Raw genomic sequence first — 19106 nt, forward strand, 5'->3', positions numbered from 1 at the left:
GCCAGCCATTGAGTTCATGTCTGTAATAGTCCCTGTCCCACTTAGTATGGTACCCACTTGGAGACAGAGCTAACATGGACTATATTTGAGCAGGGGTGCTAGGTTCTATGCGTACATTGTCCTTGGTTGGAGATACAGTCTCATAAAAGACCCCTGTGCCCTGATATATTTGGTCCTTGTGGAGTTCCTGCCCTCTCCAGGTCACACTAACTCCCCCTTTTTTTATATGATTCCCTGTGCTCTGCCCAAGGTTTGGTTATGAGTCTCAGCACCTGCTTTGATATACTACTAGGTAGAGTCTTTCCCAGGTCCTCTGTGGTAGGCTAGGGTCCTGTTTCTTGTTTTCTCCTATGTCCATCAAATTTGTCTTTCTACCTGAGGTTTGATCATCTTAACCCAGGTCCTCTTTCTTGTTTATCTTTTTATAGATTTTAGTATGTTTATCCTATATTATAGGTCTAGCCTCCACTTAAAATCGAGTATATACCGTGTATGTCTTTCTGCTTCTGAGATACCTCACTCAGGATGATCTTTTCTAGATTGTTTGTTTGTTTGTTTCTTCATGTTTACATTTTATGACTTCTTTGAATGGTCTAGATAGAAACCTGTCTGTTGCATAGCTGGAACAGTGGTTTCCCATTTTATAAGCTGCTTCACCACCTAAAGAATGGATGGCAAAAGCGTTTTAGTTTCATGTTGTTAGACCTGGAGTCTCACTGCTCAGGAGCTCAGGATTGTGCACTTCCCAGGAACACTCATAGACCACAACTTGAGGCAAAAGCAAGAGTTTTATTCCAATTTCTATAGGGTCCCCCTACAAAGACAGGAGACAGCCCTAAATATGCAAAGGACAGGGTTTTATACCTGAAATTGAAACCACTTTTGCTCTATACATTGATTGTTCAGCAAGAATAGCATGAAGATAGTTTACACCTGGTTTTAGGTAGTATACAGCTGGTTGTAGTTTACAGGTGGTTGTAGATAGTTGTTCTCAGAACAGTTGACCCTTTCCTTCAAGAGTTATCTACACCTGACTTCAATTCAAATAATCACTGTTGTTTTTCTCATTCCCAGGTGGTCTCGCACCCCCCCTTTTTTGCCTCAATTTTAACCCTAAAATTGTGGATCAACCTCATGGACAGGTTGATACTCTTTCTGGAGCATCAGGACCTGAACTGCACTTATACTTTCCCAGAAAAAGGGGAGTTCTTGTCTGAGAGTTTATTGTCCCTGATGAGTTTCAGTTTCAGCCGGTAGCTGGAGGCTTGGAGTTTCCAGGTGTTGCAGGTTGATGAAAAGCCGGCTTAACATGTGGCACGTGGATTCAAGCTATGATGCCCTCTATTTTGACAGCAGTTGGCGTGGTGAGGAAGATGTAATAAGGACCCTTCAACTGAGGTTCCAGATTCTGGCTGCCATGTCACTGCACATATACCAGATCTTCAACGTGGAACTGATGGGGCACCTAAAAGGACCCAGGCACATATGCACTGCCAACCTTGCTCCAAATTTCTTTCTGAATAAGCTGCAATTCTTTCAGCCTGTACAAGCAGATTTACCACTAGTTTTATCAAGGGGGTACCCAAGAAGAGTCAGGGAACAGAAACCCATATAGTAGTTCGAAGGGTGTTAAACCTATATGGAGAGAGTATTTCTGACCCTAAAGAGGGCCAAGGGAAGGAGCACCGCCTTGTCACCGCCAGTCTCCATGTTCAATTTGGTGAGAATCTCTTTGAGAGTTCTATTCATTCTCTCTAAATGTCCTGAACTTTGGGGTCTATAAGCACAATGTAACTTACAGTCAAGCCCCAGAAACCTGGCCACCTCCTGGCTTAACTGAGCAATGAAGGTTGACCCATTGTCTGACCCAATTACCTTTGGAATACCAAACCGAGGAAAAATGTCTTCCAGAATCTTTTTGGCCATGACCAGGGAGGTTTCTTTCTTTGTGGGAAAAGCTTCCACCCATCCTGAGAAAGTGTCTACAAAAACCAGGAGATATTTATTGCTGTACCTGGATGGTTTACTTTCAGTGAAATCCACTTCCCAATGCATTCCAGGTCTAGTTCCTTGTCACTGGCCAGCAGTGACAGCTGAATACCACCTGAGAGAGGGCTGGGAGAAAGAGAGAGACAGGGTGACACAGAGAAGGACACCAAGTCTACATGCTTATCCAGGTGTTGATTTAATGGACGTCAGGTTAACACTTAAGTAGGCAGAAAAGTACAAGCAGTTTCTCATGTAGGAGCTTTACTTGGTCAGAACATAGGAGAGCTCACTCAAGGTTACACAGAGCCTGCTGTCTGGTTACTATGGTTGCACACAGTTTCTCAGGGTCAGAGCAGTCTGCTGTAGGACCACCAAGGTCAGTTTATAAGAAACTGGACTTTGGAAAATAGCCAAAGCCAATAGGCAGCGTTCCACTGCTCAGAGGCCATTAACTCAAAATTTGCCATATACTCCAAAAAGGCTGCCACAGTTCCTCTCAGCCACTTCCCTGGGCTCTGGAAATTCTTACCTATGTTTACACTCTGGCAAGGTTCACACGCCCTAGTCACTCACTCACTCAAGGGGGTGAGGTTTAGTATTAGGGACTGGGATTGGCGGACAACTTCAGCCAATTTCTTTGCCTTCAAGTGAATCCATTTATACATCTGAGTTATTAATCTCTCAGCATCTTCCTGGGGTAGAACGATCTTACCTTTGGAGTTAATCCATGCCCCCACGTCGGTGTCAAATATCCCTTTTTTTTTTTTTTTTTTTTTTTGCCATATTAACTTTAAGTCACTTTCTGAGAGGTTTAGTCATTCTTCTCTAGGCAGTTCAGCAATTAGTACCACCAGGACAGACTTTCCTCTAGCAGCTGCTTTAGCCTCCCGATTGGCCATGTTATCCCCCTTTGCTGCCCTGGAAGTCCCCTTCTGCTGTCCCGGGAAATGAATAATGCTTACCTTGTCGGGCAGCAACAGGGCATTGACCAAAGCCAGAATCTCATTTTTTATTTTTTATCTCTTTACCGGCTGATGTTAGCAGGCCTCTCTGCTGATAGATGGCCCCATGTACATGGGCTGTTGGTAAGGTGAACCAACTATCAGTGTAGATGTTTGTCTTTTTACCCTTTTCCAGAGTTAATGCTTGGATTAAAACAATCGATTCAGCTCCCTGAACAGATGTGCCCTCCGGCAACGCCTGGGCCCAGAATACCTTATGTCCATTTACCACCACTGCCTCTGCCTTTCTCTTTCCGTTCTACAAAAAACTGCTCCCATCCATATAGTATGTCACCTCCGCATCAGGAATTGGTTGCTCTTTCAAGTCCTTTCGTCATCCCTGTTCCTTTGCTAGAACCTGCAAATCATGCTCCATGGTCTGGATTTCTGGATCCTACAATAAGGTGGCAGGGTTTAGCTCCATAGCCAGGGCAAGGGTGACTCTACCTTTATTCAATAGCAAAGCCTGGTATTATGTCATACAGGTGTTCGTGAGCCAGCGATCAGTTGGCTGCCTTATGACACTCTCAGGGGCAAGACGAGCATAGATGGTGAGGTCCTGTCCCACAGTCAGTTTGTCTGCATCGTTTACTAGTGCCGCCACTGCTGCTATTATTCACAGGCAGGTTGGCCATCCTGCCGCTGCTGAATCAAGGTTTTTGGATAGATAGGCTACTAGTCTCTTCCAGGGTCCAATTTACTGTGTTAGCATCTGTTGGCCATTCCCTGATTCTCGGCCACATAGAGATGGAAGGTTTTGGTCACAATCTGAGTACCAAAGCTGGGGCAGACATTAAGGCTTGTTTGATATTATCAAATGCAGCTTGTTCATCCTTTCCCCAGATGCAAGAATCAATGCCCTTTGTAAGGGGATACAGAGGGGCTGCCATCTTGGCAAATACTTCTTTACTTAAAATTTCCCTCAGTTGTTCAGTAGTCCATGAAGGGGGAATATAAAATACAGTCTCTTTTCTAGCCTCCGATAGCCACCTCTTAACTGACCTGTTTCCTGCAGAGATGAGCATTTTTCGCCGACAGTCTATAGCCAAGGTCACCCAGCTCTTGCAACAGCTGATCCGTGGATTCAAGTAAGGTTTCTTTATAATCTGCAGCTAATAGTATATGATCCACATATCAGAAAAGAGTTACCTGGGGATTGGTGGCCCAGAAGTGTGCCAGGTCCCGGTGTAGGGCTTCAATTTTCTTTTGGGACAATTCTTGATCCAGTGTCCTTTCTCCTTGCAATAGGCATACTATTCCTTAGACAGAGGGCCCCTCTGATTTCCAGGAACTCTCTCCCTATCATTATGACTGCACTACAGTGGCCAGGATCTTAGTCAACTTTCTGTCTTGCCTCTTTTCCTTTCTCTTTCTCTCACTTCCTGCTCTTTCTGCTTTCTTTCCTCTTTATCTTCTTCCATATCCCAGCTGTCAAAAACCTTTTCTGCCACCTGCACTAAATTCTTCAACAACTTGTCCTAAAAACCCTTTATTTTCTGGAGCTTTCTATAAATATCTCTGGCTGACTGGTCTATAAAGATTATAGTCACCATTGGCTTACACTCATCTGAGGTAGGGTCATAGGTTGTAAACCAGCTGTATGCCTCCATCAGACATTCAAGAAAGGCTGTGGGAGATTGCCTTCTACACGCACAAAGTGTATGGTGGATTAAATAGGTGGAACCAGAGGGTCCAAGAGTGAAGTTGACACCTTCTGTAGTCTGCCACTGAAGGAGAAATTCAGAAATAATTCCAGGAGTCTTTCTGCAGTATAAGTCTACTCTTTGCCCAAATGCTTAGACTTGCAGGGTCCTAACCATATTTAGATTGTTGAAATCATACACCGGGTGACTGGAGCTCAAAGGAACTTAAGGCAGACGGCACACGCAGAGTGCAAGATCTGTTCTAGCCACGTTCCTCCTTGAGCATCAGCCAGAGCTGAATGAATGACCTTGTTAAAGTAGGCAAAGACTGCTCCTGGCTTATGCCTCTTCTCCTTGCCTGATCATCAGAAGCCGTGCCTTAGACTCTCCCCTCAAACTCCTTGTGGGCCAACACAGGTGCGTACTGTGAGCTAAGCAGTGGAATTTGGGTAGAACACAAGGCCAACTGTTTCTGGAAAGGCTGCTTTAGGGTGAGATATGGGAAAATTCGCAAGAGGAAGGAAGGGTTTCACAGTTTGAAAGTAGAAGAGCGTTCCACGGTTTGGCCTGTAATTGGAGGCCTCGAGGGAGTGGGTGGGGCTTCAGGTCGGTATTTAAGGGTGAGCAGCGGACTAATTTACGCATTTGCCATAGTCTGCACTTTCCTGGGTGTTGTTCTGAGTACACACTGGAGAGGAAGAACTCCTGTCAAAGTGTCTTCAGCAGGATGGAAGATCAGGCAGATGTGGGTGGCTGCAGCACGGCAAAGACATCCCGGCGTCAAAAGACTGTTTGGCAGGCCAAGCAGAAGGAGGTCTTGCTCTCAGTTTTCGCCAAGACACCTTACCCGAGCTTCAGGACCAGGCAGGAACTGGCCAGGGAATTCAGAGTTCCAGAGTCCTCCATCCGCGTGTGGTTTCAAAACCGCAGAAACAGAACTGGCATGTCGAGGAAGACCTCAAAGCAGACCACCGCAGGCTCCAGCCATGAAGCCTCCCAACAGCCTCCTGAAAAGCTTGTCGCCAGGGTACAACAAGCAAGAGGCCCGCCCTCAGAACGGAGAAGGCCTCGAACGCGGCTTAGTCCAGCGCAGATCAGCATGCTAGTGCAAGCTTTTGAGATCTCTCCATCCCCAGACTATGCCACGAGGGTGCAACTGGCCCTGAGCACAGGTTTGCCTGAGGACACCGTCCACATATGGTTCCAGAACAGAAAGGCCAGGCAGAAAGGCCGCGCTGGAGGCAGCACAGCTAAAGGTGAGGACCTGCCTGCCTCTCCTGGCCCGGAAAGGGCTCCTGGAGCATCGTGTTGCATTGAGCAGGAGGCTTCCCGCGACAGCTTGTTGACATCGGGTTCTGCAGGAGGCCAGTGTGCAGAAGCGTTGATGTCAAGACCCGAACTCACCTTCTTCACAGAGGCCTACCCAGAATCCAGCAACTCCTGCCCTGTCCAGCTCTTCCTGGAGCAACTGGCGAGAACAGTGGAAGAGGAACAGGGACCAGCCGCTCTGGACCCAGATGTACCATGGGAGCAGATCGAACCAACACTCGAGGCTCCTCTCACAGAAGAAGAATATCAGGCTCTGTTGGACGATATTTGACCACATTGAGAACGCCCAGAATTGGGACTGTAAAACCCGGTTGCCTGGACCCTAACCTGACCATTGTCTCAGAGACTCCAGCCAGAAATAAGCTTGGACAGATGCTCAGACTTGCACCTAAGAAAGGTGCAGAGCTCTAGCGATCCTGAGTAAGTGTTGGGGAAAAGATGGAAGGCCCTGGAGGTGCGAGGAACCTCACAAGAAGACCAACAGAAACAGCTGCCCCAGCCCCCAGGGGGCTTGCAGAGACTGAGCCATCAAATAAGGAGCATGCTTGGTCTGGACCTAGGGACCCTATATACACATAGCAGGTGGGAGGTGAATCCTTGTGCTTAATGTGGGTTGCCCTATGAGGGAGGTGTTGTGGAGTGGCCCAGTGGCGGTGGAGAGTTGTTTCTAACCTGGACTTTGTTGTTTCTAACCTGGACGGTTTTGAAGGACAGTTATATAATGTTAGCTTCAGTTATTATCAAGATAAATATGTAATTTGTCTGCTGTTGTACTCTGCGTCATTAAATTATTTTTAGGCATTACTATGACCTGTTATTCTTTTCATTTGGAAGTTAATGTGAAGAGGAGATATGATTATCTTTCAAGCTGAAAAGAGGTGTGATCATGACTCTTGGTTGTTAACTTGACTGCATATGGAATTAAGCAAAACACCCAAATTAAGGACACAATTGTAAAGTACTCTTGCTTGTTTGAAATAGTCTTCTCTACTTCTCTTCTGGATCTATAAAGCTGAAAAATATAACTTTAATCCATATCTTCATACTGCAAAACCAACCACTCATCTTTGCCTCATCTTCTACTGGAAACCTATACAAGGACATGGAAGAAGGAATGTTTTACTCTTTGCCTGTTCTTTTTCGCTTTGGGAGCAAGTCTATTTCTTCATTGACTATAGAACCTTCTTCTTGAGGAGTTCTGTGTATATGAAGGTGAGTTGAGCCAACCAGCCTCATGGACTAAGCCACTGATAGATTCCTCGATTTTCCATTTTTAGGCATCCACTGTTGAATTAATTGACTCACAGATTGTAAATCATTTTCATAAATCCTTTCCTATAAAGAGAGAGTTAGAGGGAAACATAAACTATGGATATAATTATCTTTCACATAGAACTACCAAATTTTCTGCTTTTAATAATGTTATGTAATTCATTCAGAAATCACTTAAACAACAGTACTTTTCATATGAGGAGTTATAGAAAAATATTCATCATCATGCAAAGGCAAAATGCTACCTACATTTTTGGGTATATTGATGGCATAGGAATTAAATTTTTTGATGCAGTTATATTCTAAAATATCATAATTGAATTACAAGTATTTTAATTTTTTGCAGCATTTATATATAGTTTATTTTTACCTCAAATTTGTCCCTTCTTCGTCTTAATTCACTCAACACACATTATAGTGTGTTCATTTTTTATTTTCTCAGGTTACAGAGATTCTATTTTATATGGGGATGACACCATGAAAATTAACTGTTCTATGCATGACACTGCTAATACCAAAATAGCATTCAAATAATGAGTAGACCTATCCGAATCACACTAGAATTCTCAGCAGAGACTATGAAAGCCAGAAGGGCTTGGATGGATATCATGCAGACACGAAGAGACCACCGATGCCAACCCAGACTACTATACCCAGTATATATGCAGCCATCCAGCCCTACAGAAGATACTAGAAGGAAAACCCCAACCCAATAATGTGAAATACACTCCAGAAAACACATTGAGGCCCACACCATGAGGGGAAGTCCATGCCTGACACTGCCTGGATGACCATGAACCAGAGTCAAGATAACCTAGAGACACACGATATCTGTAAACATGACAGACAAAAAGTGACAATGAAAGATACTATGCTATAATCATTGATGAGTGCCTAGCCCAGTTGTCATCAGAGAGACATCACGAGGCATCTCATGGGAACAGATGCAGAGACCCTTATCCAAACACAATGATGTATCCAGGGGAACCCCACAAATGAGGGAATATGTATTGTAGGAACCAGAGATATTAAGGACACAACAAGCACATGGTCCACTGAGTCAACTGAGTTCATAGGGGATCAGAGACTGAAGGACAAAAACATAAACATTCTATGAGTCTTGTGAGCTAGGTTGTTGGCATACACCTTATGATTATTATCCTGATTTCGCTGAGGGACTTCCAACAGTGAGAATGGGGGTGTCTCTGACTCTTTTTCCTGCTTTAGCTACACTTTCTCTCCTCATGTATTGCTTTGACCAACTCTGATGTGAGGGATTGTTCCTAGTTTTATTATAACTTGCTATGCCATCACATTTTTTTTTTCATTGAAAATAAAATAAATGGCAAAAAAGCAGTGGATGAAGGAGAGGTGAGCTGGGCAGAGTTGGGCAGAGTAGTGGTGGATAGATTGTGTCTGGGAGGAGTGGAGGAAGAGGAAACTGCAGTTCAGATGTAGTGCATGAAACAACAACAAAAATAAAATGCTAAAACTAAATAAACTGTCAGCACCTAGGGCTGTTGGTGAGCGCCTGCATTCCTAGCACTCAGGAAGTTAAAGGTAGGTGGATCTCTGTGCATTCAAGCACAGGTTGTTCTATAAAGAGAGCCTGGGACAGGAAAATTGTTCAGAAAAAAAATTCTGTTTTCAAAGAAACAAAAAACTGTCAGCATTTTGTGTTTCATCTTTAGGAACTTTGTTTTATGTTCCACTTTTTTACTTTTTATTTTTTTAATATTAGATACAGTTTATTAACTTTGTATCCAAGCTGTAGACCAGTCCCCTCATTCCCTCCCTTTCCTACCCTCCTTCCCTCATCTACTACCTACACCTTTCCAAGTCTACTGATAGGCGAGGGCTTCTGCCTGTTCCAACTGACCCTAGATTATCAGGCATCATCAGGTTTGCTGCAATGTCCTCCTCTGTGGCCTAGCAAATCTGATCCTGCCTTGTGAGGGGGGAAGTCAAAGAGCCTGCCATTGAGTTCATGTCTGTAATAGTCCCTGTTCCACTTAGTATGGTACCCATTTGGAGACAGAGCTAACATGGACTATATTTGAGCAGGGGTGCTAGGTTCTATGCGTACATTGTCCTTGGTTGGAGATACAGTCTCATAAAAGACCCCTGTGCCCTGATATATTTGGTCCTTGTGGAGTTCCTGCCCTCTCCAGGTCACACTAACTCCCCCTTTTTTTATATGATTCCCTGTGCTCTGCCCAAGGTTTGGTTATGAGTCTCAGCACCTGCTTTGATATACTACTAGGTAGAGTCTTTCCCAGGTCCTCTGTGGTAGGCTAGGGTCCTGTTTCTTGTTTTCTCCTATGTCCATCCCATTTGTCTTTCTACGTGAGGATTGATCATCTTAACCCAGGTCCTCTTTCTTGTTTATCTTTTTGTTTATCTTCTTATAGATTTTAGTATGTTTATCCTATATTATAGCTCTAGCCTCCACTTAAAATCGAGTATATACCGTGTATGTCTTTCTGCTTCTGAGATACCTCACTCAGGATGATCTTTTCTAGATGGTTTGTTTGTTTGTTTCTTCATGTTTACATTTTATGACTTCTTTGAATGGTCTAGATATAAACCTGTCTGTTGCATAGCTGGAACAGTGGTTTCCCATTTTATAAGCTGCTTCACCACCTAAAGAATGGATGGCAAAAGCGTTTTAGTTTCATGTTGTTAGACCTGGAGTCTCACTGCTCAGGAGCTCAGGATTGTGCACTTCCCAGGAACACTCATAGACCACAACTTGAGGCAAAAGCAAGAGTTTTATTCCAATTTCTATAGGGTCCCCCTACAAAGACAGGAGACAGCCCTAAATATGCAAAGGACAGGGTTTTATACCTGAAATTGAAACCACTTTTGCTCTATACATTGATTGTTCAGCAAGAATAGCATGAAGATAGTTTACACCTGGTTTTAGGTAGTATACAGCTGGTTATAGATAGTTTACAGGTGGTTGTAGATAGTTGTTCTCAGAACAGTTGACCCTTTCCTTCAAGAGTTATCTACACCTGACTTCAATTCAAATAATCACTGTTGTTTTTCTCATTCCCAGGTGGTCTCTCACCCCCCCCCTATTTTGCCTCAATTTTAACCCTAAAATTGTGGATCAACCTCATGGAGAGGTTGATACTCTTTCTGGAGCATCAGGACCTAAACTGCACTTATACTTTCCCAGAAAAAGGGGAGTTCTTGTCTGAGAGTTTATTGTCCCTGATGAGTTTCAGTTTCAGCCGGTAGCTGGAGGCTTGGAGTTTCCAGGTGTTGCAGGTTGATGAAAAGCCGGCTTAACATGTGACACGTGGATTCAAGCTATGATGCCCTCTATTTTGACGGCAGTTGGCATGGTGAGGAAGATGTAATAAGGACCCTTCAACTGAGGTTCCAGATTCTGGCTGCCATGTCACTGCACATATACCAGATCTTCAACGTGGAACTGATGGGGCACCTAAAAGGACCCAGGCACATATGCACTGCCAACCTTGCTCCAAATTTCTTTCTGAATAAGCTGCAATTCTTTCAGCCTGTACAAGTCAGATTTACCACTAGTTTTATCAAGGGGGTACCCAAGAAGAGTCAGGGAACAGAAACCCATATAGTAGTTCGAAGGGTGTTAAACCTATATGGAGAGAGTATTTCTGACCCTAAAGAGGGCCAAGGGAAGGAGCACTGCCCTGTCACCGCCAGTCTCCATGTTCAACTTGGTGAGAATCTCTTTGAGAGTTCTATTCGTTCTCTCTAAATGTCCTGAACTTTGGGGTCTATAAGCACAATGTAACTTACAGTCAAGCCCCAGAAACCTGGCCACCTCCTGGCTTAACTGAGCAATGAAGGTTGACCCATTGTCTGACCCAATTACCTTTGGAATACCAAACCGAGGAAAAATGTCTTCCAGAATCTTTTTGGCCATGACCAGGGAGGTTTCTTTCTTTGTGGGAAAAGCTTCCACCCATCCTGAGAAAGTGTCTACAAAAACCAGGAGATATTTATTGCTGTACCTGGATGGTTTACTTTCAGTGAAATCCACTTCCCAATGCATTCCAGGTCTAGTTCCTTGTCACTGGCCAGCAGTGACAGCTGAATACCACCTGAGAGAGGGCTGGGAGAAAGAGAGAGACAGGGTGACACAGAGAAGGACACCAAGTCTACATGCTTATCCAGGTGTTGATTTAATGGACGTCAGGTTAACACTTAAGTAGGCAGAAAAGTACAAGCAGTTTCTCATGTAGGAGCTTTACTTGGTCAGAACATAGGAGAGCTCACTCAAGGTTACACAGAGCCTGCTGTCTGGTTACTATGGTTGCACACAGTTTCTCAGGGTCAGAGCAGTCTGCTGTAGGACCACCAAGGTCAGTTTATAAGAAACTGGACTTTGGAAAATAGCCAAAGCCAATAGGCAGCGTTCCACTGCTCAGAGGCCATTAACTCAAAATTTGCCATATACTCCAAAAAGGCTGCCACAGTTCCTCTCAGCCACTTCCCTGGGCTCTGGAAATTCTTACCTATGTTTACACTCTGGCAAGGTTCACACGCCCTAGTCACTCACTCACTCAAGGGGGTGAGGTTTAGTATTAGGGACTGGGATTGGCGGACAACTTAGGCAATTTCTTTGCCTTCAAGTGAATCCATTTATACATCTGAGTTATTAATCTCTCAGCATCTTCCTGGGGTAGAATGATCTTACCTTTGGAGTTAATCCATGCCCCCACGTCGGTGTCAAATATCCCCTTTTGTTTTGTTTTGTTTTTTTGTTTTTTTTTTTTTTGCCATATTAACTTTAAGTCACTTTCTGAGAGGTTTAGTCATTCTTCTCTAGGCAGTTCAGCAGTTAGTACCACCAGGACAGACTTTCCTCTAGCAGCTGCTTTAGCCTCCCGATTGGCCATGTTATCCCCCTTTGCTGCCCTGGAAGTCCCCTTCTGCTGTCCCGGGAAATGAATAATGCTTACCTTGTCGGGCAGCAACAGGGCATTGACCAAAGCCAGAATCTCATTTTTTATTTTTTATCTCTTTACCGGCTGATGTTAGCAGGCCTCTCTGCTGATAGATGGCCCCATGTACATGGGCTGTTGGTAAGGTGAACCAACTATCAGTGTAGATGTTTGTCTTTTTACCCTTTTCCAGAGTTAATGCTTGGATTAAAACAATCGATTCAGCTCCCTGAACAGATGTGCCCTCCGGCAACGCCTGGGCCCAGAATACCTTATGTCCATTTACCACCACTGCCTCTGCCTTTCTCTTTCCGTTCTACAAAAAACTGCTCCCATCCATATAGTATGTCACCTCCGCATCAGGAATTGGTTGCTCTTTCAAGTCCTTTCGCCATCCCTGTTCCTTTGCTAGAACCTGCAAATCATGCTCCATGGTCTGGATTTCTGGATCCTACAATAAGGTGGCAGGGTTTAGCTCCATAGCCAGGGCAAGGGTGACTCTACCTTTATTCAATAGCAAAGCCTGGTATTATGTCATATAGGTGTTCGTGAGCCAGCGATCAGTTGGCTGCCTTATGACACTCTCAGGGGCAAGACGAGCATAGATGGTGAGGTCCTGTCCCACAGTCAGTTTGTCTGCATCGTTTACTAGTGCCGCCACTGCTGCTATTATTCACAGGCAGGTTGGCCATCCTGCCAGTGCTGAATCAAGCTTTTTGGATAGATAGGCTACTAGTCTCTTCCAGGGTCCAATTTACTGTGTTAGCATCTGTTGGCCATTCCCTGATTCTCGGCCACATAGAGATGGAAGGTTTTGGTCACAATCTGAGTACCAAAGCTGGGGCAGACATTAAGGCTTGTTTGATATTATCAAATGCAGCTTGTTCATCCTTTCCCCAGATGCAAGAATCAATGCCCTTTGTAAGGGGATACAGAGGGGCTGCCATCTTGGCAAATACTTCTTTACTTAAAATTTCCCTCAGTTTTTCAGTAGTCCATGAAGGGGGAATATAAAATACAGTCTCTTTTCTAGCCTCCGATAGCCACCTCTTAACTGACCTGTTTCCTGCAGAGATGAGCATTTTTCGCCGACAGTCTATAGCCAAGGTCACCCAGCTCTTGCAACAGCTGATCTGTGGCTTCAAGTAAGGTTTCTTCATAATCTGCAGCTAATAGTATATGATCCACATATCAGAAAAGAGTTACCTGGGGATTGGTGGCCCAGAAGTGTGCCAGGTCCCGGTGTAGGGCTTCAATTTTCTTTTGGGACAATTCTTGATCCAGTGTCCTTTCTCCTTGCAATAGGCATACTATTCCTTAGACAGAGGGCCCCTCTGATTTCCAGGAACTCTCTCCCTATCATTATGACTGCACTACAGTGGCCAGGATCTTAGTCAACTTTCTGTCTTGCCTCTTTTCCTTTCTCTTTCTCTCACTTCCTGCTCTTTCTGCTTTCTTTCCTCTTTCTCTTCTTCCATATCCCAGCTGTCTAAAACCTTTTCTGCCACCTGCACTAAATCCTTCAACGACTTGTCCTGTAAACCCTTTATTTTCTGGAGCTTTCTACAAATATCTCTGGCTGACTGGTCTATAAAGATTATAGTCACCATTGGCTTACACTCATCTGAGGTAGGGTCATAGGTTGTAAACCAGCTGTATGCCTCCATCAGACATTCAAGAAAGGCTGTGGGAGATTGCCTTCTACACGCACAAAGTGTATGGTGGACTAAATAGGTGGAACCAGAGGGTCCAAGAGTGAAGTTGACACCTTCTGTAGTCTGCCACTGAAGGAGAAATTCAGAAATAATTCCAGGAGTCTTTCTGCAGGATAAGTCTACTCTTTGCCCAAATGCTTAGACTTGCAGGGTCCTAACCATATTTAGATTGTTGAAATCATACACCGGGTGACTGGAGCTCAAAGGAACTTAAGGCAGACGGCACACGCAGAGTGCAAGATCTGTTCTAGCCACTTTCCTCCTTGAGCATCAGCCAGAGCTGAATGAATGACCTTGTTAAAGTACGCAAAGACTGCTCCTGGCTTATGCCTCTTCTCCTTGCCTGATCATCAGAAGCCGAGCCTTAGACTCTCCCCTCAAACTCCTTGTGGGCCAACACAGGTGCGTACTGTGAGCTAAGCAGTGGAATTTGGGTAGAACACAAGGCCAACTGTTTCTGGAAAGGCTGCTTTAGGGTGGGATATGGGAAAATTCGCAAGAGGAAGGAAGGGTTTCACAGTTTGGAAGCAGAAGAGCGTTCCACGGTTTGGCCTGTAATTGGAGGCCTCGAGGGAGTGGGTGGGGCTTCAGGTCGGTATTTAAGGGTGAGCAGCGGACTAATTTACGCATTTGCCATAGTCTGCACTTTCCTGGGTGTTGTTCTGAGTACACACTGGAGAGGAAGAACTCCTGTCAAAGTGTCTTCAGCAGGATGGAAGATCAGGCAGATGTGGGTGGCTGCAGCACGGCAAAGACATCCCGGCGTCAAAAGACTGTTTGGCAGGCCAAGCAGAAGGAGGTCTTGCTCTCAGTTTTCGCCAAGACACCTTACCCAAGCTTCAGGACCAGGCAGGAACTGGCCAGGGAATTCGGAGTTCCAGAGTCCTCCATCCGCGTGTGGTTTCAAAACCGCAGAAATAGAACTGGCATGTCGAGGAAGACCTCAAAGCAGACCACCGCAGGCTCCAGCCATGAAGCCTCCCAACAGCCTCCTGAAAAGCTTGTCGCCAGGGTACAACAAGCAAGAGGCCCGCCCTCAGAACGGAGAAGGCCTCGAACGCGGCTTAGTCCAGCGCAGATCAGCATGCTAGTGCATGCTTTTGAGATCTCTCCATCCCCAGACTATGCCACGAGGGTGCAACTGGCCCTGAGCACAGGTTTGCCTGAGGACACCGTCCACATATGGTTCCAGAACAGAAAGGCCAGGCAGAAAGGCCGCGCTGGAGGCAGCACAGCTAAAGGTGAGGACCTGCCTGCCTCTCCTGGCCCGGAAAGGGCTCCTGGAGCATCGTGTTGCATTGAGCAGGAGGCTTCCCGCGACAGCTTGTTGACATCGGGTTCTGCAGGAGGCCAGTGTGCAGAAGCGTTGATGTCAAGACCCGAACTCACCTTCTTCACAGAGGCCTACCCAGAATCCAGCAACTCCTGCCCTGTCCAGCTCTTCCTGGAGCAACTGGCGAGAACAGTGGAAGAGGAACAGGGACCAGCCGCTCTGGACCCAGATGTACCATGGGAGCAGATCGGACCAACACTCGAGGCTCCTCTCACAGAAGAAGAATATCAGGCTCTGTTGGACGATATTTGACCACATTGAGAACGCCCAGAATTGGGACTGTAAAACCCGGTTGCCTGGACCCTAACCTGACCATTGTCTCAGAGACTCCAGCCAGAAATAAGCTTGGACAGATGCTCAGACTTGCACCTAAGAAAGGTGCAGAGCTCTAGCGATCCTGAGTAAGTGTTGGGGAAAAGATGGAAGGCCCTGGAGGTGCGAGGAACCTCACAAGAAGACCAACAGAAACAGCTGCCCCAGCCCCCAGGGGGCTTGCAGAGACTGAGCCATCAAATAAGGAGCATGCTTGGTCTGGACCTAGGGACCCTATATACACATAGCAGGTGGGAGGTGAATCCTTGTGCTTAATGTGGGTTGCCCTATGAGGGAGGTGTTGTGGAGTGGTCCAGCGGCGGTGGAGAGTTGTTTCTAACCTGGACTTTGTTGTTTCTAACCTGGACGGTTTTGAAGGACAGTTATATAATGTTAGCTTCAGTTATTATCAAGATAAATATGTAATTTGTCTGCTGTTGTACTCTGCGTCATTAAATTATTTTTAGGCATTACTATGACCTGTTATTCTTTTCATTTGGAAGTTAATGTGAAGAGGAGATATGATTATCTTTCAAGCTGAAAAGAGGTGTGATCATGACTCTTGGTTGTTAACTTGACTGCATATGGAATTAAGCAAAACACCCAAATTAAGGACACAATTGTAAAGTACTCTTGCTTGTTTGAAATAGTCTTCTCTACTTCTCTTCTGGATCTATAAAGCTGAAAAATATAACTTTAATCCATATCTTCATACTGCAAAACCAACCACTCATCTTTGCCTCATCTTCTACTGGAAACCTATACAAGGACATGGAAGAAGGAATGTTTTACTCTTTGCCTGTTCTTTTTCGCTTTGGGAGCAAGTCTATTTCTTCATTGACTATAGAACCTTCTTCTTGAGGAGTTCTGTGTATATGAAGGTGAGTTGAGCCAACCAGCCTCATGGACTAAGCCACTGATAGATTCCTCGATTTTCCATTTTTAGGCATCCACTGTTGAATTAATTGACTCACAGATTGTAAATCATTTTCATAAATCCTTTCCTATAAAGAGAGAGTTAGAGGGAAACATAAACTATGCATATAATTATCTTTCACATAGAACTACCAAATTTTCTGCTTTTAATAATGTTATGTAATTCATTCAGAAATCACTTAAACAACAGTACTTTTCATATGAGGAGTTATAGAAAAATATTCATCATCATGCAAAGGCAAAATGCTACCTACATTTTTGGGTATATTGATGGCATAGGAATTAAATTTTTTGATGCAGTTATATTCTAAAATATCATAATTGAATTACAAGTATTTTAATTTTTTGCAGCATTTATATATAGTTTATTTTTACCTCAAATTAGTCCCTTCTTCGTCTTAATTCACTCAACACACATTATAGTGTGTTCATTTTTTATTTTCTCAGGTTACAGAGATTCTATTTTATATGGGGATGACACCATGAAAATTAACTGTTCTATGCATGACACTGCTAATACCAAAATAGCATTCAAATAATGAGTAGACCTATCCGAATCACACTAGAATTCTCAGCAGAGACTATGAAAGCCAGAAGAGCTTGGATGGATATCATGCAGACACGAAGAGACCACCGATGCCAACCCAGACTACTATACCCAGTATATATGCAGCCATCCAGCCCTACAGAAGATACTAGAAGGAAAACCCCAACCCAATAATGTGAAATACACTCCAGAAAACACATCGAGGCCCACACCATGAGGGGAAGTCCATGCCTGACACTGCCTGGATGACCATGAACCAGAGTCAAGATAACCTAGAGACACACGATATCTGTAAACATGACAGACAAAAAGTGACAATGAAAGATACTATGCTATAATCATTGATGAATGCCTAGCCCAGTTGTCATCAGAGAGACATCACGAGGCATCTCATGGGAACAGATGCAGAGACCCTTATCCAAACACAATGATGTATCCAGGGGAACCCCACAAATGAGGGAAAATGTATTGTAGGAACCAGAGATATTAAGGACACAACAAGCACATGGCCGACTGAGTCAACTGAGTTCATAGGGGATCAGAGACTGAAGGACAAAAACATAAACATTCTATGAGTCTTGTGAGCTAGGTTGTTGGCATACACCTTATGATTATTATCCTGATTTCGCTGAGGGACTTCCAACAGTGAGAATGGGGGTGTCTCTGACTCTTTTTCCTGCTTTAGCTACACTTTCTCTCCTCATGTATTGCTTTGACCAACTCTGATGTGAGGGATTTTTCCTAGTCTTATTATAACTTGCCATGCCATCACATTTTTTTTTTTCATTGAAAATAAAATGAATGGAAAAAAATACAACCGGATGAAGGAGAGGTGAGCTGGGCAGAGTAGAGGTGGATAGATTGTGGCTGCGAGGAGTGGAGGAAGAGGAAACTGCAGTTCAGATGTAGTGCATGAAACAACAAAAATAAAATGCTAAAACAAAATAAACTGTCAGCAGCTCAGGCTATTGGTGAGCACCTACATTCCTAGCACTCAGGAAGTTAAAGGTAGGTGGATCTCTGTGAATTCAAGCACAGGATGTTCTATAAAGAGAGCCTGGGACAGCCAAAATTATTCAGAAAAAAATCCTGTTTTCAAAGAAACAAAAAAACTGTCAGCATTTTGTGTTTCATCTTTAGGAAATTTGTTATATGTCCCACTTTTATATTTTTATTTTTTAATATTAGATACAGTTTATTAACTTTGTATCCCAGCTGTATCCCAGTCCCTCATTTTCTCCCTATCCTACCCTCCTTCCCTCATCTCTTCCCTACCCCTTTCTAAGTCCACTGATAGGGGAGGGCCTCCTCCTATTCCAACTGACCCTAGCTTATCAGGTATCATCAGGACTAGCTGAAATATCCTCCTCTGTGGCCTAGCAGTCTGATTCTCTCTTGGGAGGGGGGAGGTCAAAGAGTGAGCCACTGAATTCATGTCTAAAATAGTCCCTGTTCCACTTAGTATGGTACCCACTTGGATACAGAGCTCACATGGACTATATTTGAGCAGGGGTGGTAGGTTATATGCATACAAGGTCCTTGGTTGGAGAAACAGTCTCATAAAAGAGCCCTGTGCTGATATATTTGGTCCTTGTATAGTTCCTGTCCTCTCCAGGTCACACTAACTCTCCCTTCTTTCATATGATTCCCTGTGCTCTGCCCAAGGTTTGGATATGAGTCTCAGCATCTGCTTTGATACACTGCTAGGTAGAGTCTTTCATTGGTCTTCTGGAGCAGGCTTCTGTCCTGTTTCTTGTTTTTGCCTATATCCATCCCATTGGTCTTTATAAGTGAGGATTGATCATCTTAACCTAGGTCCTCTTTCTCATTTATCTTCTTTAGGTGTACAGATTTTAGTTTGTTTATCCTATCTTATAGGTCTAGCATCCACTTGAAAGTGAGTGTATACCGTGTATGTCTTTCTGCTTCTGGGACACCTCACTGAGGATTATCTTTCTGGATTGTTTTTTTTTTTTTTGTTCATGTTTACATTTTATGACTTCTTTGAATGGTCTAGAATTGAACCTGTCTGTTGTATAGCTTGTAAAGAGGTTTCCCATTTTATAAGCTGCTCCACCACCTAAAGAATGGA

This window comes from Meriones unguiculatus (genome assembly GCF_030254825.1).
Source record: "Meriones unguiculatus strain TT.TT164.6M chromosome 13 unlocalized genomic scaffold, Bangor_MerUng_6.1 Chr13_unordered_Scaffold_50, whole genome shotgun sequence".
NCBI classification, from domain to species: domain Eukaryota; kingdom Metazoa; phylum Chordata; class Mammalia; order Rodentia; family Muridae; genus Meriones; species Meriones unguiculatus.